This window comes from Bos mutus, chromosome 8, assembly GCF_027580195.1.
Source record: "Bos mutus isolate GX-2022 chromosome 8, NWIPB_WYAK_1.1, whole genome shotgun sequence".
Classification (NCBI taxonomy): Eukaryota; Metazoa; Chordata; class Mammalia; order Artiodactyla; family Bovidae; genus Bos; species Bos mutus.
The window spans coordinates 102,515,599-102,530,092 of NC_091624.1; the positions used below are offsets into that span (position 1 = coordinate 102,515,599).

General features: G+C 42.0%; 1 protein-coding gene across 2 annotated transcripts in view; it reads left to right on the plus strand.

Moving 5' to 3' along the window:
• MSRA (methionine sulfoxide reductase A) overlaps positions 1 to 14,494 on the plus strand; it is a 388,272-nt gene that overhangs the window by 249,619 nt on the left and 124,159 nt on the right. The window lies entirely within an intron of this gene.

The following is a 14,494-nucleotide window of genomic DNA, read 5'->3' on the forward strand; positions in this document are numbered from 1 at the left end:
GTGGGAAAATTCCCACAGAGAAAGACGCCAGACAATAGAGTTTCGTTCACCTTTGATTATTGCATTATTCCTCCTTAATGCAGTCTTTTGTCTACAAAATTAAAGTGTCTTTCTAGCAGCTCCAAAGTTTTCCTGATTTATGGTTCCTTTATTTCCCTGAATTTAGCCTTTCTCATCTTTTGATGTTATCAGCCTTTTTTTTCCCCCCCTTTAAATGTCTGAGGGTGATAAAAAAAAAAAAAGGTAAAATGCAGTATGCAGTGGGTTCACAATGTTTGGGTTATTTAAATATTTATTTTGTCTTCTTTGGAATTTATTGTATGGAGATATTAATATATTTGGGCTGTAAACAATGGTGGTCAGGAATTTTATTTGAATGCACACACAAGTGAATATCTCATGCTGGCAAATATCATTGTAATATCCAATAAAGGAGCAGTTTCCAGATTTCAACTTAACAGCCTTACAAGCACTGCTTTGCCAGTGTGATGATCTGGTATTATGAGTCTTATGAACTGAAAAGTCCTATATGTACGATATGATTTTCACAAACCCTGTTCATTTAGCAGGCTTCCCTGGCGGCTCCGACGGTAATGAATCTGCCTGCAATGCAGGAGACTGGGGTTCGATCCCTGGGTCGGAAATGGCTATCCACTCCAGTATTCTTGCCTGGAGAATTTATAACCTACATCTAACTAGGCTGAGAATTCTGTTGGCTTTAACAAAATATTTGGGCTTCCCAGCTGGCACAGAGGTGAAAGAACTTGACTGCCAATGCAAGAGATGCAAGAGACGTACGTTCAGTTCCTGGTTAGGAAAATACCCTGGAGAAGGAAATGGCGAGTCACTCCAGTATTCTTGCCTAGAAAATCCCATGGACAGAGGAACCTGGCAGGCTACCATCCATGGGGTTGCAAAAGATAGCAATTGGTCTATTTAATAAAAATCTTTTTCCCTTTGGTGTCAGGTCTTGTGGGAGTGGGTGAGTGGTGTTGGCTCTTTCCTGATGAATGGATGTGTTCTTCCAAACATGCATTGTGTTTTGGGGTGGAACCTTTCCAAGATCCCAGCAACCCCAGCTCCAGGTTGGTCAGTCCTGAGTCCTGGTTACACCTGAGTCCAGGGTGATTTCCCAGAAGGCAGCGGTCAGAGCTAAGGCAAGAACAGCAACATGGTCAGCAGAGGAGCCAGGGTCAGGCAGGTCCAGGATGCAGGCTGATCCAGCAGGGTGACTGAAGGTGGGAATGAGGCCAGGAGCAGGTTCTCCATGACCGTCAAGTCTGGTTGACGTGGGGGCATGAGTCCCTGGCGGGGAAGCAGTGAGATGGGGTGCAGGGGAGGTATAGGACTGTTAAGGGCAAGAGTACTGTCATCAGAAGGTTCAGATGCCACCCTGGCTTGGACTGCCGCACTGCCACGTCATATAAGCACGGCAGGCCTGATGGCTTAGACATCCATGCCTCAACGAGAAACTGATTGGTGAGCTCCATAAAGAAGGGGGTGACGGCCAGGGTCATTCTGAGGAGCCTTTGATTCAGAGGCAGCAGCCTCTTGCTCAGAGCCGAGGGTCAAGGCAGGATGCTGGGGGCTCCAGAGTTCTAAGTGGAGACACCTATCAGGAGCCCAGGTGAGCCTGAAGTCATGGAGCAGACAGGCTCTATGTGGGCCCACAAAGCTGGGTATGTGGCCTTGGCCTGGCCACCCGTGTCCTGATAGAACCACCTTGTTCTTGGCCTCCGCAACATTTTAAAGAAGGTGAAGTCTGCCATCTACTTCTCTCTCCTTACTCCTCTTAATGTCTTACCCATTTTATCATTTTCAGGGGATGGGAATGTGAACCATTTTTAATGGTCTTTATTGAATTTGTTACTATATTGTGTCCATTATATGTTTGGGTTTTTTGGCCCTGAGGCATGTGGGATCTTGGCTCCCAGACCAGGGATTGAACCCGCACCCCCTGAATTGGAAGGTGAAGTCTTAACCACTGGACCGCCAAGGAAGTCCCCACCCATTTTATCATATCTTTACTAGTGCGCCTCAGGTCACTAGTTCTTGACCCTGATTCTCAGGGGAATTCCACCTGCAAAAGCATTTTATTAGAATCTCTTGTTCTCCCCATCTCATGGATCAGATTGGTCTCAACTTTGGAAATTCTTGGTTGGCTATCGATACGAATTTGCTAGGGCTGCCATCATAACGTATCACAGACTGGATGGCTTAACCAACAGAAATGAATTTTCTTACAGTCCTGGAGGCTAGGGGCCAAAGTTGAAGGCATTGGCAGGGTTGGCTTCATGTTGGCTTGCCCATAGCTGTCTTCTCATGTAGCCTTCCCTCTGTGTGTGTCTGTGTCCTAATCTCTTTGTATAAGATCATGAGTCAGATTGGATTAGGGCCCACCCAGATGGCCTCATTTAATCTTAATCATTAAAGACTCTGTCTCCAGATTCAGTTACACTCAGTACTGGAGATTAGAGCTTCAACATGTAAACTATGAGAGGAGGTGGGATGCACTTTAGCCCACAGCACTGTCTGATAATGTAATATTTAATAGGTTGATGTGCTGGTTTTTCAGAGGTACCTTTTTTCTGACAGGGTGTTCATAGGCTTATAGACTGAAAGAGACTGATCATCTGTTCCAACCTCAGCTTCAATTCTATGAGTCAGAAGATGAAATTGCTCATGGTGGGGGTCACAGACAATGGGATTGGAGTATTGAGTGACCTATTCTTACACTAATATTTTGGGCAAATTATACATGTAGGAGGAGAGTTTTTCTACCCTTGTGTATACTTGTTTCTGCTTAGAGTAGTGCTTCATGCAATGTACACAGTCATGCATTAAATCCCAAGGTATCTGATCTTCCCACATTATTATTAGAATTATTTTTTAGATAGTTCAGTGTAATGGGTCATGGTAAGAATCTTTTTCTGCCTTGTAGGGTTTCCTATGACCCTTCTGGAAATAGGGCCAGTGGAATGATCTAGGCCTGATCAGTCACAGTATCTTTTCCTGTTGTTACCAATGTTCAATCCAAACAACAGGCATGTGACTCCAGCAGAACCAACTAGAGTCTTTCCCTGGGGGTATTGTATGTTGTCACTTGGCTATGGGTGCCAGGGGAATAACCCACACAGAGCACCTGACCATGTGGTCCCCCAAATTCCCCAGTCTCCAGATACCATAGCAGAGCCTGACATTTAGATCTGGGTTCTGGCCCCAGTTGGGCCTCTTCCCAACCTCGCAACCTTGGCCAAGACACTTAATCTGAAACTCTGTTTTCTCATCTACAGAGAGGGGATAATAATGTCTATCCTGCCCACTTCTTGGGTTGTCATAGGAATGAAATGAAGCCATGTGAAAATCACTTGAAAGAACCATGGTCAAAAACCAGGGTCAAGAACCCTGCAGGTGGTGGCATTATAGCTGTGTCCTTCTCAGCACAATACAGGGTCACCAGAGTTATTTAGTTATTTTTGTTTCCTTGATTTCTGTGGGGAACTATTTACCATCTGCCTACTACAGTGTGGGTTTTCTGCCGCGAAAGCTCTTCTGTACTTCCTGCTAGTTGGAAAGATTTCCACATTGCTTGTGTTCTCATTTGGTGATGTAACTGCTGGCGGTGATAGTCATGAGGTTGATAGACAGAAAGCTCCTTATCTTTACTTCTGATACAGTCCTCAGAAGAACCAGATAAAGTCCCAGCCTCTCATGCGTGCTCTGCATCCCTGTACCTCGTATGCTCTGTGCATGAATTCCATTGGTCCTCCTGTTTCTGCATAGGAATGCAGGTCCCAGACCCTGAACCTTGGGCCAAACCACAAACACACAAGTGTACAATGTGGAGACTCAGCTTTGCCTTACTTGATTGCATAAACCTGACTTTTCTATTCCAACCCGTTTCACTCTCCTCGATCCTGAGGGAAAGGACAACACATTTATGAAGTACCCCTTATGGCCCAGTCTCAGTGGTAGATGCGTTATACCTATAATTTCATTTAACCCCTACCATAACCTGATGAACTGGGGTTTACTTTCTTCACTTAACAGAAGAGGAGAAATGAGATTCCAGAATACTGACAGTCTTGCTTGATGGTGTTGGCAGTATTTGAACACAGCTCTGACCAAAGCCCAAATTGATTTTCTTTCCTCTACACTGGAATGATCCATGCTTCCTGATGAGGAAGACCTCTTCTAAGGATAAGCATTGTTCAGGATCCCCCCATGTAATATAGCTGTGCCCCTAACAACCTTTTTAAAGCAAATATATGAGGATGCTACTACAAATTTAATCATGCTGTAAATTGAATGCCCCTTTTATTAACCAGCACCATGTCACTTACCTCTGCAAAATGGAGATGCTCCCATGCATAATGTGCTCAACAGTCACTAGGCCACACCTGCTGCCCAGTTGGATGTATGGACCTCTGGTAGTAGCTCTGGACCTTCCCAGGGACTAGGGCACAGATGGGGAATTTCTCCAGTGTACTACCAAGGGAGCAGTGGCCTTTCTGCAGAGGCCTTCTGGCTGAGACTGTGAACTGAACCCAATATCAGTTTCCCCATTTCTAAAGGATTGGAATTTCAGCTGGATGTGCAGCCACCAATAAAAACGAAATTTCCCAGACTCTGAGTGACTAAGTATAGCCACGTGTCCAAAACCAGACTAGAAGAGCATGAGTGCAAGTGACAGTGTGAACTTTCGGGTTAAGTGCACTTAGGGGGAGGGCAGATGACGTCCGCTTCCCAGTCTGGTGCACTTAGGGGGAGGGCAGATGACGTCCGCTTCCCAGTCTGGTGCACTTAGAGGAAGGGCAGATGACGTCAGCTTCTGGGTCCAGTGCACACAGAGGAAAGGCCGTTCTCTTCTTCTTTCTCCCCTCTCACATACTGCCTGCGGTTGCAGTGATGACTGTCTTGGACTACAGGGATGGGGGCCTCACCCTTGTAATTGAGGACCTACAAGATAGAAGTTTCCAGAGTCAGTACCCCAGGCTGGACTCTTTATGTAAGAACTGTCTTCTCTAAGCTACTGTTATTTTGGTTCATTTTAGGCCTTTTTTTTTTCTTCTTTTTCTTCTCCTACAACAGTTGTGCTAATCCTTACTAAAATAGCTTTCAATATAAGCTGGTGATGAACTCCCAGTCACTCCTCTGAAGATCTTAATTAAAATGTTTCTTAATTAAAACGTCTTTAATCAAATCTCTTAAGAGTATGGACTCTAGGGTTAGAGGATATGGCTTTAACCAGTCCTGCCACGTGCTGTCTGTGTGGCCCGGGCAAGTTAACAGTCACTCACCGCCTCTTTTCTCTGTGCCTGACCACCGGGTCCCAGCTCTAATTGATCTCATCTGGCTGCCACGCCAGCCTCCACCTGGCCTTAACCTTTCCTGATCTAGTACCCATAGTGACCTGTCAGAAGCACAAAAGGGAACTACATCCCTCTCCTGACTTTTCTTTGTGATGATATACACACTCTTCAGACTTCCCTGGTACCTCAGTGGCAAAGAATCCGCCTGTAATGCAGAAGCTGCAGGTTTGATCCCTCGGTCTGGAAGATCCCATGGAAGAGAACATGGCAACCCACACCAGTATTCTTGCCTGGAGAATCCCATAGACAGGGGAGCCTGGTGGGCTACAGTCCATGGGCTCCCAAAGAGTTTGACACGACTGAGCAACTAACCCTTTTGGAAAGTAAGCTTCATATTAAATAATTTTTCACTGAACAACTGGATGAATGAACCTCAGTTTTCCCATCTGTACAATGGTTGTTCTCCCTTCAGTGGTGTCAGGATGTACTAAGGAATATAGTCTGTTATGCAGAGCCCAGCGCTGGGTACAGAATAACGACATTGTATATAATAGCCGCCATCCTCATCCTGCCCATGTCCTAAAGAGCCATTTCACCGGCTCCCATCCATCTGCCTTGCTTTCTCTTGTACCCCAGTACTTCTCGATTTTTTTCTTTCTCATTTCCCCCATCTCATGTTCTGAATACCCTTGATCATCCCTTACATTTGGTTTATACCCTTTATCCTCAGTCAACATTCCTTTTCCTCCCATGCCCACCCTCCACCCTCCCACAGGGAGCTCCCAGTTGTGCTCAGTAGCTTCATCTGTCTGCCCTCATGTCTCTGGTGTTGGTTTCATGGAGCCCTAGGACCACATACCCTAGCTTGCTCCCTTCCCCTCAGAGCTAACAGTAGGGGATTAATGTGGTTTCTTAGCTTGTGGTTGGAACTAGAGACCCCAAGGACTCTTCTCTACTCGGTGCCCATGGACCACACGTTCCCCCCTCCCAGCCTACTCCCACACTCCCTGTGCAGCATTGTTCAAGGTGCATGGTTCCCAGGAGGTCCCCAGAAGGTCAGGAGTGGGACTGGTCCACTCCATCTTTAGCAGATTTGCTTCATAGCCTCTCTCCAGGTGCATCGTAGAGAAGCCAGTGCCCTGTGCTGTCTACTGAACAATGTTAATTGGAGAGGAAAAAAAAAATCCTCTTGTGTTTTCTCAATAAGTTGCCATTTAAGTGCTGGTGCTTATATATTTGAACTTGCCAAATTAATATCTGAACTTCATTGTGCTGACCCTTTTAAGTTAGTTTTTTCAAAATAAGTCTCCGGTTTTGAAGGACTATCCCTTTTTTAGCCCACGTACAAGGAATCTATCATCTGCAAATAATTAGACAGTGGGAATTATATTGTATTGCTAATGAGCAGATGTGCATACTTATAGTGGAGGAACAGCTGCACACATACAAAATGCAAAAACGACCCAAACCCAGCATTATGAATTCTGAAAGGGATTGCATTCTTTTAAGAATTTCAGAAACAGGAAAAAAAAAAGAATTTAACTGATACTTTTATTAATTGTTCTTTCAGTCGTACTTTTCCTTGCATAACATTATCACACATGGACATAGCATCTTTGCTACTTGCAAATGTGCTATTTGCACTTTCAAATCCCTCTCTCATATAATACTATAAAGCTTATATTTAACATTTTTCCTGTGCCTTTCTAGTGCTTTAAGGGTTTGGTGCCTGCAGACTCAATGACAGACTCCTCCTGGGTGTTTACTCTGGGCTGGGCGTAGTGCTAGGTTCTTAATGAGCATGTGATCCCATCTGATCCTTAAAGCAACGCAAGAGTAGGCAGTCTTAGACCCATTTTACAGATGAACAGATGGGCCCAGGGAGGTGAAATGATTTGCTATGAGCCAGTTGGTACGTTATTGTCAGAGCTGGGATTTGGACCTACCAGTTCAATTTCAAACCTTGTGTTACTTCCATTGTATGGTATGTGGTCCTGCATTGACACAAGATGCTATGGACTGACAGAATACACAGCTGCACCCTAACCTGCAACAGCAGCAAATTATCCAATGAAGAGTATCTGTCCTCATGAGCACCTTGTAATAGCTGTTACAATTTTGTAATCCTTTTAAGGATTTTCAGTATGAAAAAGTTCAAGTAGACTTTTTTTATACTATAAATCAAAATTTTTTTGTAAGGGATAGTGTGGTAGCAGTGTGTGTGTGTGTGTGTGTGTGCACACTCGCTCAGTCATGTCTGATTCTTTGTAGCCCCATGGACTGTAGCCCTCCAGCTCCTCTGTCCATGGGATTTCCCAGGCAAGAATACTGGAGTGGAGTGGCTTGCCATTTTCTTCTCCAGAGGATCTTCCTGACCCAGGAATCAAACCCATGTCTCTTGAGTCTCCTGCATTGGCAGTGGATTCTTTACCACTGACACCACTGGGGAAGCCCCAGAAGAGTTTAGGAATGCTACTATCTTTTGTCAGCCTATACAAAGGGCACATATCTGAGAATTTCCCTTGAAAGATGTGATTGGATCAGTGAATTCAAATAGACTTTTGCAGACTTTCAGCCAGGAAGAATTCCACATATCTTAGATTGGAGTGGTTAGGTCATTTAAACTTTGCTGATCAGTTCCTGAAATAATGTAAAATCAGTAAGAAGAAATGAAGTCAGAAGAATTAATTCACATAAAAGAATATTAAATTAGATAAGAGGAAAAATTAGAAATGATAACATTGGCAGAAACTAGAATTTCCAGGTTCTTAAATGGCAGACTAGCTACTTGTATCAGCTATCTCATGAAAAGCCACTCAACATGTTGGATAAGATATAAAAAACATATTAAAAGCATCACATCAAAATACTGATGAAATGATTATGAATTACCATGTTAAAATTGAAGGGAACACAGGAATCTAGAAAGGTAAACAGGGGGCTAAAACCCTTTTGCTCTAGGAAGTTTGCCAGTTCCAGAAGAGTTGAGTCTTGAAGGCCTTATTAATCAAAGTGCAATGAGATGCCCCCTCACACCTGTCAGAATAGCTAACATCAGAAAGTCTACAAATAACAAATGTTGGCTAGGATTTGGAGAAAAGGAAACCCTTGTTCACTCTTGGTAGGAATGTAAATTGGGGCAGTCACTCAGGAAAACAGTATGCAAGTTCCTCAAAAAACTAAAAATAGACCTGCCATATGATCTAGCAATTCCACTCCTGTATATATATCCCCTCCGAAAAGAAAATTGAAAACATTAACTTGAAAAGATACATGCACCCAGTTTCCATAGCAGCATTATTTACAGTAGCCAAGATATGGAAGTAACCCAAGTGTTCATTAACAGATGAATGGAAAGAGAAGTTGTGGGGTGTGTGGGTGTACGATGGAATATTACTCAGTCATAAAAATTACATGCTACCATTTGCAACAGTGTGGATGGACCTAGAGCGTATTATGTCTAGTCAAATAAATCAGAGAAAGACAAATGCTCTATGTTGTCACTTATATGTAGAATCTAAGAAATAACACAAACAAATGTGTGTAACGAAACAGAAACAGACATGCTAATGTAGAGAACAAATTAGTGCTTACTAGTGGGGAGACGGAGGAGAGGGGCAACGTAGAAAATTAAAGTACAAACTGCTGCTGCTGCTGCTGCTAAGTCGCTACAGTCGTGTGCGACCCCATAGACGGCAACCCACCAGGCTCCGCCGTCCCTGGGATTCTCCAGGCAAGAACACTGGAGTGGGCTGCCATTTCCTTCTCCAATAAGTACAAACTACTAGGTATAAAATAAATAAGTGCAGGTCATCTAAAACCCCCAATCTCAACTTCATGGGCCACCTAGCCTGGCCTTTGAATGAAGTTTCTGAAAACCAAGCAAAGCCCCAAGGTGAGCTTAACATGTAGGCTGTAAATAAATAATAAAACCTGTGAGCTTCCTTGCCAAGAACTCCAGGCAAATTTGTCCTGAAATTCCGTGTGAAATGAATGTATTTTCTACCTCCTGGTCCCCACCACACTGTCCAGGTCACTCACCCCCGTTCTCTGGCTTTGACTCAAGGTCAGTAGTTGAAACACAGTGACAAAGAGTCAGCTAACTTTTGCAGAAGCAAGAGCAAGTACAAACACCCTAAGTAGCTAAGTTGTGTCTGATTCTGTGATCCTATGGACTGCACTACGAGTGGAGGAGTGGAGGCTCCTCTGTCCTCCACTACTTCCTGGAGTTTGCTTAAATTCATGTCCATTGAGTCTGTGGTGCTATTTAACCATCTCATCCTCTGCTGTCCTCTTCTCCTTCAGTCTTCCCCAGTATCAGAGTCTTTTAAATACAATGTCCATGGATAATAATGTATGATTGCAGGACAACTTCCTTGTGTTAAGAAGTAAACACCAGGGCTGGCAGAGGGATGGTGGCAGAACCTGTGGGCTAGGTGGGAAGCTCACCCTCCACGAAAAAGGGAAGTGGGGACCGCTGCTGCCAAGGAGTGAGGAGACACCTGGAGGCCAAGGGTCAGGCCACCACTATCTCCTCCAGCAGCAGACACCATAGAGATCGGGCAGCTGGTGGGTGCACTGGCCACCAACGGCGACCCTGCACACAGGTGGCAGTGTAGAAGCCAAGACGGGAGCTTCCAGAAGTACTTTCAGAAAAATAAGAGTGAACCTCAGTACACAAACACAGGGAACTGAAAAACCACAGTAAGCCTCGTTACTGAGTTTGAGAGCAGAAGCGACTGCAATTATACACTTAACAAGTTCTTTCCATATCTGGACCCCTGCCTGTCTATAATCAATTGTCTTCAGATGGAGAACTGAGTCCTAAAAGGTTGCAACATCCTTGAAGTTATGCAAAGAACTAAAGTAGCGTGTGGCTTATCTAGGAGGTAAAGATGGGAATGGCTTCTGCTTGGTTGGTGCCCTCTTGAAGAGAAATACTTTTGCTCAGCTTAAGATCAAGCCCTGAGCCTTTGAAGTGGGAGCACTGACTCCAAGACCCTAGACTACAAGAGAAGTAGCCCTGCTGCTGCTACTGTTAAGTTGCTTCAGTTGTGTCCAACTCTGTGCGACCCTATAGATGGCAGCCCACCAGGCTCCCCTGTTCCTGGGATTCTCCAGGCAAGAACACTGGAGTGGGCTGCCATTTCCTTCTCCAATGCCTGAAAGTGAAAAGTGAAAGGAAGTCACTCAGTCGTGTCTGACTCTTCGTGACCCCATGGACTGCAGCCCACCAGGCTCTTCCATCCATGGGATTTTCCAGGCAAAAGTACTGGAGTGGGGTGCCATAACCCTAGGGAGTATCAAATAGTGAGAACTCACACAAACGAAACCACTTGAATACAAGACCCAGCATCACCCAACCATCAGTAGCACCCTGGGCAGAATGTCTCATCTAAGCAAAAATCAAAACAAAAATGCAAACCCAATCATCAGCAGACAGGATTACCATCTCACTCACTCTTGCCCATCAGAGGAAAAACAAACAAACAAAAACTCAGCAGAAATCTCACACTATATAAAGCTTACACAAAACAGAAAGGAAAAAAGAATTCAACCTTCTGCAAGGAAATAAGTCAACTTTCCTTGAAGCCTGGGAAAAGGAGACCTCAAACACAATAAGTTAAAAAAATAGCAAAAAGGCAGAGAAATACTACACAGGTGAAGGAACAAACTAGAAACACAGAAGTCCAAATAAATGAAGAGGAAATAGGCAAACTACCTGAAAAAGAATTCAGAATAATGATAGTAAAGATAATCAAAAACCTTGAAAACAAAATGGAGAAAATGCAAGAATCAATTAACAAAGACCTAGAAGAATTAAAGAATAAACAAACAAACAACACAATTACTGAAATTAAAAATACTCTAGAAGGAATCAATAGCAGAATATCTGAAGCAGAAGAATGAATCAGTGAGCTGGAAGATAAAATGGTGGAAATAATTTCTGAAGAGCAGAATAAAGTAAAAAGAGTAAAAAGAACTGAGGATAGTCTCAGAGACCTCTGGGACCATATCAAATGCACCAAAATTCGAATTATAGGGGTCCCAGAAGAAGAAAAGAAAAAGAAAGGGTATGAAAAAAATTTTGAAGAGATTATAGTTGAAAATTTCCCCAACATGGAAAAGGAAATAGTCAATCAAGTCCAAGAGGCACAAAGAGTCCCATACAGGATAAGCCAAAGGAGAAACACACCAAGACACATACTAATCAAACTAACAAACACTAAACACAAAGAAAGAATATTAAAAACACCAAGGAGAAGCAACAAGTAACATACAAGGGAAACCCTGTATGCTTAACAGCTGATCTTTCAGCAGAAACTCTGAAGGCCAGAAGGGAATGGCAGGATATATTTAAAATATTGAAAGGGAAAAATCTACAACCAAGATTACTGTACCTGGCAAGGATCCCATTTAAAATTGATGGAGAAATAAAAAGCTTTTCAGACAAGCAAAAGTTAAGAGAATTCAGTACCATCAAACCAGCTTTACAACAAATGTTAAAGGGATTTATATAGTCAAGAAATACAGGAGAAGAAAAAAGATCTACAAAATCAACCCCAACCAATTAAGAAAATGGCAATAGGAACATATATATCAATAATTACTTTAAATGTAAATGGATTAAATACTCCAACCAAAAGACACAGACTGGCTGAATGGATACCAAAACAAGACACATATATATGCTGTCTACAAGAAACCCACTTCAGACCTCAAGACACATACAGATTGAAAGTGAGAGGCCAGAAAAATATAGTCCACGCAAATGGGAAGCTAAAGAAAGCTAGCGTAGAAATCTTCGTATCAGACAAAATAGATCTTAAAGAAGATTATAATAGATAAGGAAGGATACTACATAATGATCAAGGGGTCATTCCAAGAGGAAGACATAACAACTGTAAATATCAATGCACCCAACATAGGAGCACCTCAATACACAAGACAAACACTAACAGACATAAAAGGAGAAATTGACAGGAACACAATAATAGTAGGAGACTTTAACACCCCACTCACACCAATGGACAGAACATCAGAGCAGAAAATTAATAAGGAAACACAAGTCTTAACTGACACATTAGATGAGATGGACCTCACTGATATCTTCAGGACATTCCATCCAAATGCAAAAGAATACACCTTCTTCTCAAGTGCACATGGAACATTCTCCAGGCTAGACCACATCTAAGGTCACAAATCAAACCTCAGTAAATTTAAGAAAATTGAAATTGTATCAAGCATCTTCTCCAACCACAATGCTATGAGACTAGATATCAATTACAAGAAAAAAAACTGGAAGAAACACAAACACATGGAGATTAAACAACGTGTTTCTAAATAACCAATAGGTTACTGAAGAAATCAAAATGGAAATAAAAAAATTTCTAGAAACAAATAGCAGTGAAAACACAACAACTCAAAACCTATGAGATGTAGCAAAATCAGTTCTAAGAGGGAAGTTTATAGCCATACAGTCCTACCTCAAGAAACAAGAAAAATGTCAAATAGACAAACCAACTTTACACCTAAAACAACTGGGGAAAAAAAAAGAACATTTCTATATACTAACAATGAAAAATCAGAAAGAGAAATTAAGGAATCAATCCCATTCACCATTGCAACAAAAGCAATTAAATATATAGGAATAAACTTACCTAAGGAGACAAAAGAACTGTACACAGAAAATTGTAAGACACTGATGATCATTATCCTCAATGGTGAAAAATTGAAAGCATTTCCCCTAAAGTCAGGAACAAGACAAGGGTGCCCACTTTCACCACTACTATTCAACATAGTTTTGGAAGTTTTGGCCACAGCAATCAGAGCAGAAAAAGAAATAAAAGGAATCCAGATTGGAAAAGAAGAAGTAAAACTCTCACTGTTTGCAGATGACATGATCCTCTACATAGAAAACCCTAAAGACTCCACCAGAAAATTACTAGAGCTAATCAATGAATATAGTAAAGTTGCAGGATATAAAATCAACACACCGAAATCCCTTGCATTCCTATACACTAATAATGAGAAAATAGAAAGAGAAATTAAGGAAACAATTCCATTCACCATTGCAACGAAAAGAATAAAATACTTAGCAATATATCTACCTAAAGAAACAAAAGACCTATATATAGAAAACTATAAAACACTGGTGAAAGAAATGAAAGAGGACACTAATACATGGAGAGATATACTGTGTTCATGGATCAGAAGAATCAATATAGTGAAAATGAGTATACTATCCAAAGCAATCTATATTTTCAATGCAATCCCTATCAAGCTACTAACGGTATTTTTCACAGAGCTATAACAAATAATTTCACAATTTGTATGGAAATACAAAAAACCTTGAATAGCCAAAGCAGTCTTGAAAAAGAACAATGGAACTGGAGGTACCAACTTGCCTGACTTCAGGCTGTACTACAAAGCCATAGTCATCAAGACAGTATGGTACTGGTACAAAGACAGAAATATAGATCAATGGAACAAAATAGAAAGCCTAGAGATAAATCCATGCACCTATGGACACCTTATCTTTGACAAAGGAGGCAAGAATATGCAATGGAGAAAAGACAATCTCTTTAACAAGTGGTGCTGGGAAAACTGGTCAACCACTTGTAAAAGAATGAAACTAGGACACTTTCTAACAACATACACAAAAATGAACTCAAATGGATTAAAGATCTAAACGTAAGACCAGAAACTATAAAACTCCTAGAGGAGAACATAGACAAAACTCTCTCTGACATAAATCACAGCAGCATCCTCTATGACCCACCTCCCAGAATATTGGAAATAAAAGGAAAAAAAAAAAAAAAAAACATGGGACCTAATTAAATTAAAAGCTTCTGCACAACAAAGGAAACTATAAGCAAGGTGAAAAGACAGCCTTCAGAATGGGAGAAAATAATAGCAAATGAAGCAACTGACAAAGAACTAATCTCAAAAAAGTACAAGCAACTCCTGCAGCTCAATTCCAGAAAAATAAACGACCCAATCAAAAAATGGGCCAAAGAACTAAACAGACATTTCTCCAAAGAATACATACACATGGCTAACAAACACATGAAAAGATGCTTAACATCGCTCATTATTCAGTTCAGTTCAGTTCAGTCGATCAGTCATGTCCAGCTCTTTTCCACCCCATGAATTACAGCACGCCAGGCCTCCCTGTCCAT